At 49.4% G+C, this 10885-nt stretch overlaps 1 protein-coding gene across 2 annotated transcripts in view; it reads right to left on the reverse strand.

Moving 5' to 3' along the window:
• The window catches only part of NTRK3 (neurotrophic receptor tyrosine kinase 3), a 344195-nt gene that overhangs the window by 81496 nt on the left and 251814 nt on the right, over window positions 1-10885 (reverse strand). The window lies entirely within an intron of this gene.

Genomic DNA, 10885 nt, shown 5'->3' on the forward strand with positions numbered 1-10885 from the left:
AATGATTCGATTCTGTTAAATAATTAAATATGTGCATAAGAGAGCTCAAAAGACGAGAAGCTACAAGGTTCACAGTGCTGTCTCTGGGTGATAGGATGGTAGGTAATTTATGTGTTATTGTGCTTTTCTGTATTTCAACAAATTCTCTACTGCGAATATAAATTACTTTTGTAATCAAAAATAAAAAACAACACAATGTTATTAGAAGAAAACAAAACCTTCCCATTCAATTTTTTCAGGGTCTTTACCTCTCTATTACAGAAAGGTATTTTCCTAATAGCCCATGAACGAGGGAGGGCAGGCTACAGCCCATACTTCTGTCTGTCTCTCTCTCTGTTGGTCACAGCATCTAGAAAAAAATACTGCAGATCCCCAATAAAGACCAATCAATTTTGTAGACTTCAGGATCAGTCTCCATGGCAACCTGACAAGGGCATGCCATTGTATGAACACTGCCCCAGAGAGGAGACAGTCTAGCAGGAGAGACGCCTACCTCCCATGGCCTAAGGTTGCCAGAAGACCATGGTTTTTAGTGTGTGGCAATGGGATCAAGCTTCCCAAGGCTGCAAGAGATAGATTTCTCTCTAAATGATGGAACACTGGAAGTCTCAACTGATCATCCTGATTGTAGGGTTCCCTGAGCTGCCATTTTAATTTTTACAGCTGCAAACAGATGTCACAATTCCGTGTTCTTAAAACTATATTTAATAACCAAGTGTCCTTCCTCTATGCTTACCTCATGCGGAATTTCATCACACTGCTTCATAATTACTCACTTGTCCGCATCGGGCCTGCCCCTTACATTTGTAGACCTTGGATAAGAGAATAATTAGAAGCCCCATCTCAGATGTTCAAAGACTTGAAAATTATAAAATCAAGCGAACAAACTGTTAAATAAGATGCATCCTATCCTCCTGCCCTGTTAAATATATTTTTAGAATAGCTCAAAGGGCCAGGTCTGGACTGAGACATCTCTGGCTCCTTGGCATTGTGAGTTGGGACGTGTCGTGCCCGAGAGCTGGCCGTCTGCCTGCTCCCTTCTCTATCCCACAGCAAAAGAGCCTCATGCATACCCAGCTTGAATCATCCACACTCACACTTTCTGCTGCCCCCAAACAGCAGCCCCTTGGCCCATGCCTGGCCTTAGCAGAGCACACCCAGTGGTGCAGCCCACCCTTAGGAGAGAAGGCAAACATGTGCCCTACACATGTCCTGGAGGTGGGCTAAGAGCTATATGGCTATGGAATTCTGGTTTGGGCAATTCCTGAAACATGATCTAGGGGGGAGGTAGAGTACAAGCTCTGGGTACTCGCTTTCTATGGCTCTTGGACCCTGGCAGCTCACAGGGGACTCTGTGTATGAAGAAGTATGGAGTCCCTCTTGCCGAAGATTAAGGGACACTAATCTATAATCCCACTAGGCTGGGCTTCTCAACCTTGGCACTGTTGATGTTTTGGGCCAAAGAACCCTTGGTTGTGAGGGTTGTCAGTAGCATCTACCCTCAGCTGTGACAATCAAAAATGCCTCCATACCACGTCCCTTAGGAGACAAGTCACCCCCAGCTGAGAACCACTAGATTATGAGACTTCTGAGGGCAGGAAATACACCTGCTTCACTTAGCGGCCGTGTACAGCGCAGAGCAGATGCCCAGTTACAAGGGTGAATCAGGAACCACCTGTTCATAATCTCAGAGGTATTCTTGAAATACCTCATTTTCCTGGTGAAGGCTGGGAAATACTAGCAACAAAGAGCTCTTCAGTACAAGCTGAGAGCCATTCTTGATCCCTGGGGTAGAAACAATAAACCTGGGACATGCACATAAAAAAGACAGGAGGCAAGAACACTGCCATGCACCCAGGACCCCATGATCAGACAGCTCCCTTTTCCTGCCCTGCGCACACAGCTCACCAGAGGACACTCCCTAAGACGCTATGCAGGTCATAGTCTAACCTTCCTTTACCAGAGCTGCCGGGGTTAGGAGACTGAGGGAGAGTCCAGCATCTTGAAACTTAAATAGACACTCCTATGGAACTCCTATAGTTGAAGACTGCTAAGCCCCACAGGCTCCCCAGACAATCTCAAATGTGACTGATGCACGCGATGGGACTCCTAACCTGGAAGGCTAGAAGATGCTGATCTAAGTTCTCTTTATCCTTCTGCCTTTCATCCCAGTAAGATTTTGCAAACCCTGTTCAGGCTGAGTCTCTTCAATCAGCCAGTAATGTTTACTGCTACTGCAAGCCACTTTCCTTCTCCAGAGCAGGCAAGCACTTGCCTCTGTTTTCTTCATAATATCCCTCCTTGTATGTTTCCCATGCTCCTAGCAACGGAGCATCCACGGTTACATCCAGCTGGGTTTGGGTCAGCACTCGTGATGCACTCGATGATGTTTGCATGAAGAAATGGGGTTCTGAGGGAGCCCTAAACTTGGAGCAAAGGGCATGACTGGTGCCAGTCACAGGCACCTAGAGGACGCAGACTTGATCTCAGAATCTACTTATGCCTCAGTGTCCTGTAGAGTGGCAGGTCTAAAAACGAGTTCTAAACAAACACCTCTGGAGTCCCTGACACTGTCGTAGATCAAAATCATTCCCGACGACTACTAACATTGTTTGTGCACCTGTCACTCTCACTCTCTTACAAGCACACATGGAGTTTTTCCAGGGGCTTCCTCACATATGATGACATCGTTGCTGTAATGGCGCAATCAAGTCCTGGCTGGTTGGCTCGGTGGTAGAGCGTCAGCCCAACATGTGGATGTCCCAGGTCCGATCACAGTCAGGGCACACAGGAGAAGTGATCATCTGTTTCTTCACCCTTCCCTTTCCTCCTTCTCTCTCTCTTTCTCTCTTCCCCTCCTTTAGCCATGCTTCGATTGGTTTGAGCGAGTTGGCCCTGGTGCTAAGGATGGCTCAGTGGCCTCCACTTCAGGTACTAAAAATAGCTCGGCCACCAAGCAATAGAGAAATGGCCCCAGATGAGCAGAGCATCACCCAATAGGGGGCTTGCCAGGTCGATCCCAGTGGGGGTGCATGCGGGAGTCTGTCTCTCTGCCTCTCTTCCTCTCAATAAAAATAATAATAATAGCACAATAAAATGTGTGTGTCTGCTTGTATTCTCCTATGTTTCTCAGATTTCATTTCAATTACACTAGATGGATAAAATCCACATAAAATAAAAGCTATTTGAGGTCCTCATAATTTTTCAGAGTGAAAGGGGTCCCAAGACCAGAAAGTTGAGGAAAGACTCTAGAGCAACAGTGTTCATCACGTGTCTACACCACTAAAGGTAGGGAGTGGAGGAAAATATTTGGAAGACCTTTCTGAGAGGTAGGTGAGATGCTGAGTATAAAAATAAGTACATTTCAGAGTTTCAGAACATGAGTGTCACTGTGACATTTTAACTGCAAAATGTTCTCCAGGTTCTTTGAGGTGGAAAAAAGCACAAATCAAGTCTGGAGAAAAAGCAAAAGTATTAATATAAGCAATGAAAGAAATACATTCTAGATACCACGTTGCTTATTTTGAGGTTTACTGATAATCTGATTTGCGTTTTGATTAGTTTCACCTGAACACCCCAAATGTTCCCCAAACTGCCTCCATTTCTTTGCATCTCTGAGAGTATCAAGGGTGTGCAGAAACAATTAATGGGAGAGTGACCTGAGCACGCATGTATTATTTGTGGAAAGGGGACATAGAGCATCTAAAGCTTGTAGTTTAAAAGTGAACTCCAATTGTGAGATTATCACTGAACTTTAATTAGCCATGCTACAGCATCAGGACATGATTATTAACTAGAAGTATTTTTTTTTAAAAACATCTCAGCAATATCACTGACCAAAATGGACAGATGGAAAGACCCCATTCCTTCTAGCTTGACTACCCAAACTTCCATCACTTCTTATTTTTCCTTTTTAATTTCTTTACCTCCATTTTCTTCCCACTCATATAATATAGATGCTCTTTCCCCCACCCCACCCTGACTACCCAGGTACAGAAGTGTTTTGGACACATGGTATCGTTCATACACCCATCACACCCAGAAAAGGAACACAGAATTTACCTCCATTTTTTTTTAAGATGCAACAACTGAGAAATAGTATCCCCTTCCCAGCTGAACACAGCCAACTGGAGGCCAGGCCAAGACCAAGACACTTCCCAGCCACGCTGGAGTGGGGGTCCCCTGACTCCTGTGTGACAGGCACAGGCTGGAAGCTGATGGGATTGGAAGAGCTCCTGAAGGACATGCTGAAGACCTTGTGAGAAAGAGGTCACTCCTGCTTCTTGCAACCATCATTTCTAGAAACTGCCTCCCCCCAACTCCCATATCAAAGGACAGGCATTGCTTTAATTAAAATAATGACAATAGTAATAATAATAATAGGTAACTCCAGGAAAAGTCAATAGGCATGTCACCAATAGGAAAGTTTTACGAGTTCGAGGATGGGGCAGCTAAATAATAGAAAGCGAACTGTCGTCTGAAGCCAGGCCACGTCTTCACAGCCTGCTGCCGTCTTCTGTGCTATAAATAATTCAGTTTTCTTTTTTTCTTAAATATCACAAAACCGAATCAGAATCTTTATGTGAAGGACTCTGCTGTGTCCCTTTCTGCCTCCTCCTCTCCCTCCCTAACTGGCCTGGGCAACTCCCAGGAGAACAACCCCTCAAGCTTTAACATTCATTCTTTGGCATTTCAGACTATTTGTTAGGCAGAGCTGCCTTCTTGAGATCAAAGTCAGAAAATCTCACCGAGAACTCCCACTTGGCCCTGTCCAACTGTGACAGAGAGGGTCCATTAACCCCCGAGCACCTGAATCCTCCATATTCACAGACATCCACCAGCCCTCACCCGAAAGGTAGTTCTCTCTCCGTCTTACCCCTTCCCTTGCTTTCAAGCCTCCCAGCATTGGGCAGGTGGAGGGTGGATGGGGGAGGGGCAGAAGTCATTCTTCCCGGTCGATACACCAAGAACTAAGCAGAGAGAGCCGGGCTCAAGAACCAATAGTGACTCATGGGGACATGGTACTTGGAGCACCTGTCAAGGCAGGGTCTTTTACCTAAGCTCAGAGACAAATACAGAACAAGGAAAGGTAACTTACCCACATCATTTTGTTGGAGGTGGTGGTGACATTGGGTTCCAGGTCTTCATTTCTGTATTATCACTGGGTAGCTGGGATTAGGCTCTATGTGAAACGACTTACCACTTTCCTCTGTGATATCCCAGTGAAGGTTTCCTATACCTACCCAGCAGCTCCCAGATCATTTCTGCCTCTGTGCTCAGCAGGGGGCAGGAGTGGGGACTGAGCCTATGACTGGGAAGAGGTGCGGGCATGTGTTGTTTATCTTGATATCAGAAGGTTGGTGGTTGGTTAAAACATACCCCACTTAGTTCTTCTTTAAGAAGCTTCTCACCCCACTGTAACCCAGAGTTTCCTAAAGTGTGTGCGACAGTCTACTAACAGGTGTTAAACAAAAAGCATTCTATATTCAATTGGATTTGGAAAGTGGTAGGATACAAAGATTTAAAGCAGGACTTCTCAGAGCACTGAATATTCTTACAGGCATGATGAATCTACAAGAGAACGCTACACCGCACAACAGTCTCCAAAGTTATTTGATGGACTCAGCACCTCAGGAGACTAAAAGGGAGCATTGCACCGGCCAAGGACTCTTGATCCCCAAAACAGCATTTATATAGAAACTAGGGGGAGAGGAAGAGGTTTCTCAAGTCAGGGATTTCAAATTAAGAGAGAACCGTATTGCAGAAATCGAAGCTTTCTTTGGCCAGAAAACTTATTTATTCATGTGAGACAGTAGTTGGTCAAGTGGTTGACCCAAAAACATCTTCCTAAAAATGTGCGACCAGATTGGCCATTTGGTGTTAAAGGTACTAGGCAGCAACTGCCTGTTATGGAAGAAATGTCAAATTGACAGCCGTAACGACCAAACGGTTCCATGAGCCATTCAAACATGGACTAAGAATTTAAACTCTCCCAGGAAGGATACTCTCAGAATACGTTCTCTGTTGGTGGTGGCGCCTCTGTTCCTTACGGACTCAGTTCTCACTGGTCGGCTCTGCCTCTGCCCTCTCTGAAGTAAAAGGCTTCGGTCCACAGCTGTGGCCCTCAGGTGGGAGCCACCAGAGAGAGTCACAGACCCTGGCTGTGTCCTCTCTGCCAGGCTGAGCTTTCAGAGACTAACGCTCATGACAAAAATGGCTTTGAGATTTGTTCTCTCTTTGTTGTATGAGTTTCTCTCGGAATTAACATCAAAGGAATGCTGACACTTTGATGTGCATGTAAGACAATGGCTGAACTTAGTTAGCAGCTAGCCCATATTCTGGAATATTCTGTCTCCCTATGACTGTAGGAGGGCCCCACACAGAGACTTTAGGGCTCGTTCTTCTTGACTTTGGCAGCAGGAAGACAGATCTGGAGACTGCTTGTCTGGCCAGTGCTCAGAAAGACTAGAAGTAACAGAGCCTTTGTAGGTCCAGGGGTCAGTCTCCTGTGTCATGGAGTCTATCACTGTCAGCTTCAATGTCAAGGACTCTCCATGTCATGTGTTCCCGACATCCTCAAGAACCCGGCTGTGTGAAGTGTTATTTCCCTAGGCCTACACAACTGAGAAACATGTCACAGACCACCCACAGACACCATTCCTCTAACAGCATCCGTGAGCCCTGCCCCCAACCCTGCACCCTTTCTTTCCCCAAGAAGTCCATTTGGGGGTCAAGACTACATGATGTTTGGTCAGGGGCTGCTGCAGAGTAAAGAACATTGTGATGCAATTCTAAAACAACACAAGGACTAAAAGAACAATGCCAGCATGAGCTTCCGAGTATGAAAGCCGGTGGCATTTCAGCGCTCCATAAAAGAAGTATCACCAGGGCCCATTTGACAGCGATGCAGTCACTCTACCGGGAATCGGTCCTTGCCCTTCTCACTGCAGAATGAACTTGGGATAAGAAAATGGAGACCGTGTCTTTTAAAGAAAAATAGGGGAGTCACTTCAGTGAGGCCCCCAAAGGCAAAGCCAGGCTTCATTTTGCTGCCATGGCAACAGCACAGGAGTGGCAGGGACTGAGAGGAAGGAGAGCCACAAGACAAGCTGGTTGTCATCGACCACTGGGTCTTTGGTGTCCTTACCAAAGGCAGGCGTGGTGGGGTTTTCTAAGCTGACATGACACTCTGTCCCTCAAACTCTGATAAAGCCACAAGTCAGGGACCACCACCCTGCATCTCATACCTGTGGGCAGCCTCACTCCTTTGTCCTCAAAGCCTCTCCACAGTTGAATGGGGTGTTCTGATCCCCTCTTTCCAAATTCTCAGCCACCTCTTAACACTGCTCTTGGGTAGGGCTAAGGGGCGACTGGCTCAGTGTCCTTGTATCTCAGGTCAGCCAGCTCCATTTTTCTTGTCTCATGCCACAAGCCCCTCTCTCCACGCTCAGCCAAATCAAAGTCAGGCTCATCTGCAGCAGAGAGGCCTTGCGCAGCTCCTGTTCGCACAGGGTCGTGGAAAGGCACCGTGACCCTGAGACACCAGGACCGTCTCTGGTACTGTGGAGGAAGCTCAGGCATCTCCTGTTTTCTATGCTTAAGTTTCACCAGAGCCCTCAGCCAGGATTTCTCAACAGCTCTGGCTGTTCTCTGGGAACCTGGAGATTTTGTCTTTCCTCTCTACCTCAAGTAGTTCCATTTTCCTTTCCAAATAGGACCTGCACTTAGCTTGTCATGCCTTGGGCTGAAGGCCTTTGACACAGGTTCTGAGCTGAGCTATCAGTATCCTCTGCTTCTCAGAGATCCTCCTGCCGCATGGGAGCCAGCACGCCCCAGTCAAAGCCTTGTCCCAGCAGCTCCCTCACTGTCCCCAGCTCTCCCCACCCCCACCCCTACAGCAGACACAGTGTTCAGCAAGGTATTCACATGCACCTGAAAGTCAGGGGGGTGAGGAAGACCTACCCTCTCAGGTACACACCCAGATATTTCATGACACAAGCAGAGAGTGTCCTGATGGGAAAGGGACAAAATGCAGAGAGGCCTTAGACTTCATCCCCCTGAGCAAGGGGGTCAGGGGGTCACTTTAGGAGAGTATTACCCATCGAGGAGGAGGACTTGGGATTAAATCCTACCCAAATGGGCCTCAGAACCCTTATGGAATGTCTGAATTATCCCAAAACAGACAAAGGACCCCATCTCTTGCAAGCATGTCTCCTTCAACTCACTTTTGTGTTCAAGTCGGAATGAAGGGGACTTATTTAGCTCTGGGACTACACTTCAGACCTAGGCTGTTTTCTCGGGAGGTGGGAAGTGCAGGGGTGGTGAGACTTCTAAAGGCAGATGCTGAATCAGAGCTACGCAAGGGAACTGGAGGCTGCAGGCAGCTCCGCCCACATCCCAGCATTCATCAGTGTGGGAATGCGGTGGGTGGGCCGAGCCTGATGGGCGGGCCGGAGGGCGGGGGCTGGGCAATGGGATGCAAACCAGGCTCCCCATCACCTTGTCCCCCTGGCTGCCCTGTTACTGGCTACTGTAACCCGGAAGAGTTCTCCCTCTGTCCTCCTGAGGAACCTCAGGGCAGCCAGGGCTGCCCCTCCTTCACTTTGCTGAACCTTCGGTCACCCTGGCAGCCATGTGTGAGCTCAGATAGTAAGCCTGAAGGGACAAAGCTCTTTGCCTAATCCAAGTCTGGTGTCATGCAGGAAGCAATAGAACAATAAGCTGCCCTGCCTGGGTCTGCCTGGCCCTGTGCTGCATGTGTCCCTAACGCCACAGCCTCCATTGCTTCTCACTCCTGTCTCCGAGCTGCTTCTGCTCCACCTGCGCCCGGGCTTGACCTTCAGGAACCAGGCTGAGTCAGGGGGGTGCTGTGGCCCAGAACAGGGCTGAGGTCACACCTTTGCCTGGGAGGTGGCGATGGTGTGGCTGCTTGGCCCCAGAAAGGTATCCCCACACAAGAAGGAACAGATGAGGGAGCCCAGAGGCCAGCTTCCTGACTTCCAAATTAAACATGCTTAGCATCTGTTCTTGCCATGGGTGAGAAGCACATGGCTGAGCTTAGACACACCGGGAGGCCTCTGAGGTGGGGTGAAAAAAGTTCAAACGGGGGGTGAGGGGTGGAGGGCCTCCTTTCCTGGCAGCAGCTGCTCACACCGCCCAGACCGCAGCCTCACCTGTCATCCCGAGAATCAGGTGTGTCTCTTCCAACAAGTCACCCTCAACACTGAAGGTGCCACCACTGTCTGGGAACCTCACCCACGGCAAACCCGGTGATTCGTCTTAGACCTAAGACCAACCACACTTCCAGGCCCCCAGGGTCCCTAGAAAGGGAGAAGAAAGAATAGTACGGACGGTCTCCTCTGGGAAGTCTTTTAAGTCACCCCGTTCAGGTGGCTGCAGAAGGAGTGCAGACATGGCTTCTAGCCTCACAGCCCCTGAAAGACTTTATCTCAGGAATGCGGGTGGGGATCTCTCAGGATGACAGAAAAGCCAAGAGCACTCCCCTGTCAGGCCAGGGAGGGCTGGTGTCAGTGCCAGTCAGCGGGCACAGGTGTGAACACCTGGGCTGGGTGCTGACTCTCTGAGCCTCAGCATCCTCGTGGGGAAAACACACCTGGCTCTGAGTAAGTGCTTCGTAAGTTCGACACCAAGGTTATTTCTGATGCTCCACAGGGAGCCATGCTTGCAGCACGGCAGCCAGCTCTAGGGTCTGGGTGTATGACCCTCACAGAAGAATCAGGTCCTCCCCGGACTGTGCCCTGTAAAGGCGATGCACCTGAGTTCACCACTGGCCTGCCCCTTCCCAAGGGCACAGTCCCCCAGTCTCCCAGCTTCAGGAACAGGCCTTAGACCAGCACCCCTCAGCTCCTCCCTCCAGAATGAAGACTCAGAGAGCACACGGCAAGAACCTCGGGGTCAGGGCCTGTGCCAGTTGTGAACCTCTGTTGTCTATATGTGAGATGAAGTCCAGTAAAGCCACTGTGAAACCCTGTGGGTGAGACTGCAAACCCAGGTCAGGAAGCTGCCGGCCTTTCTGGTCCTGCGCCTCCTCGCACGAAGCTGCCACCTTTCTGGGCTGAGTTCAGCACTCCAGGTCGGCCCTGGGCCAACTCTGACTGTCCTGGAGCCCCTAACAGTGGGGTGAATGCCGTGGGACAGCAGGCCCCAGCAGGAAAACATGGAAGAGTCCTACACACTGACCACTGCTCTCCAGTCTCAGCCGCTCCTCGTTCTTTCCAGCAACTTCTCCAGGCTTCCTGGCCATCTGCATCGTCTCTCCTGCTGCTAATTCAGACCCTCTCAACTCTGCTTCTCACTGGCGGCATAGGGCGCTGCCTTCTACTTCATAGGCAAAATAGAAGCCACCAGACAAGAACCCCCCCACTTCTTTACCTTCAAACCTCTACCCCCCTCTTTCCCTCTTCCCTCCTGCTACATCAGGAAGCCTGTCCCTCCACACGGCTGAGCCCGGCCCTCCTCCTGACCCGGTGTGTTCCCTCCCACCTCCTCGGGGACTGTGTCTGGTCGTCACCTCTCCCCCCGTGCATCAGCCGGCTCTAACCCAGGAACAAAACAGCTTAAGTCTCTCTGTGTTAATAACAAAATGTTCCCTTGAACCCATGCAGCCCAATGGTCCCAGGGATAGTCCCCATCCTTGGGACATCCCTGTTCCAAACCTGGGACTACTGAGAACAGGAGAAGTCAGAGCTGGGCAACCCCCTCCCCAGGTCACTCTAGAGGAAAGGGGCCTCCATTCGGGGGGAGGGGCTCAACCACACTAGACTTAACCAGGAGATGAAGTAAGGAGGTGAGGAGAAAAGAACCAAACTAACCTGGGCAGTTCCCTGCTCAGCATCTACCTTGAGCTTACCTACCTTTCTTGACT

Source organism: Saccopteryx bilineata, chromosome 7, assembly GCF_036850765.1.
Source record: "Saccopteryx bilineata isolate mSacBil1 chromosome 7, mSacBil1_pri_phased_curated, whole genome shotgun sequence".
Classification (NCBI taxonomy): domain Eukaryota; kingdom Metazoa; phylum Chordata; class Mammalia; order Chiroptera; family Emballonuridae; genus Saccopteryx; species Saccopteryx bilineata.